The sequence below is a fragment of the Anneissia japonica genome, unplaced genomic scaffold (assembly GCF_011630105.1).
Source record: "Anneissia japonica isolate Jap-2015-1 unplaced genomic scaffold, ASM1163010v1 scaffold287861_len940595_cov192, whole genome shotgun sequence".
Lineage (NCBI taxonomy): Eukaryota > Metazoa > Echinodermata > Crinoidea > Comatulida > Comatulidae > Anneissia > Anneissia japonica.
In genome coordinates, this window is record NW_022733264.1 from 923764 (window position 1) to 924494 (window position 731).

Sequence of the window (731 nt, forward strand, 5' to 3'; positions counted from 1 at the left end):
GCCATACATTGGCCCTATACTACTACACTAGAGGGATAGGCCTAAGCTAGCTTGCTTGGCCTCCTTGCCGGAGAAATACTACAATTGCACACTCTCATCACACATATACTGTTGATAAAAAAAACAAAAACAATACCATTTTCTTGGTCTTCTAGTTCATTTGCTGCCTCCAATTCTTTGAGAATTTCATCATCTAACTCATCTTATAATTCATAAAAGTCGATAGCATCAGTCATGTCATCCATATTTTCAGCACGATCTCGAAAGTCGTAACTTGGCTTCTTGTTGCCCCGAGTGATTTGTTGTGGCTTGGTTGTTGACAGATACTGGCGCATGCGCGGTTACCGATTACAGCTTATCTATTGTTAATTACGGTTACGTAACTGGTGAGATATGACGATCGCGGCGAGGAGGTCTGTACCTTTGATCCTCTGTCGATGGTACTCCTTCTTAATATTTCCTCCATGGTGTAGGTATACTTGGTGAAGAGCAAGAGATTTAGGGACGGTTACTCCACTAATGATAATTAATATGTTTGTACTCCGTTCCACACTTGAATTATACTTAAAGAAACATAAGCGGTTGTATTGCACTTTTATCGATTACAGCTTAGTGTTTGACCTGGTTGACCGATTATCTCTATAGAGTAAACTAATATTATGTGGTATAAATGGTAAAGTCATTAATGTCTTTTATAATTTGTCTGCTAACACGAAGTCATGTGTCAAACA

General features: G+C 38.9%; 1 long non-coding RNA gene across 1 annotated transcript in view; it reads right to left on the bottom strand.

Annotated features, from left to right (window-relative positions):
* LOC117116152 overlaps positions 1–450 on the bottom strand; it is a 1229-nt gene extending 779 nt beyond the window's left edge. Inside the window, exon 1 of the long non-coding RNA XR_004446685.1 lies at positions 137–450. This is a non-coding gene — a long non-coding RNA (uncharacterized LOC117116152). The remainder of the gene's footprint in view (positions 1–136) is intronic.
* Between the last annotated feature and the right edge of the window lie 281 nt (positions 451–731).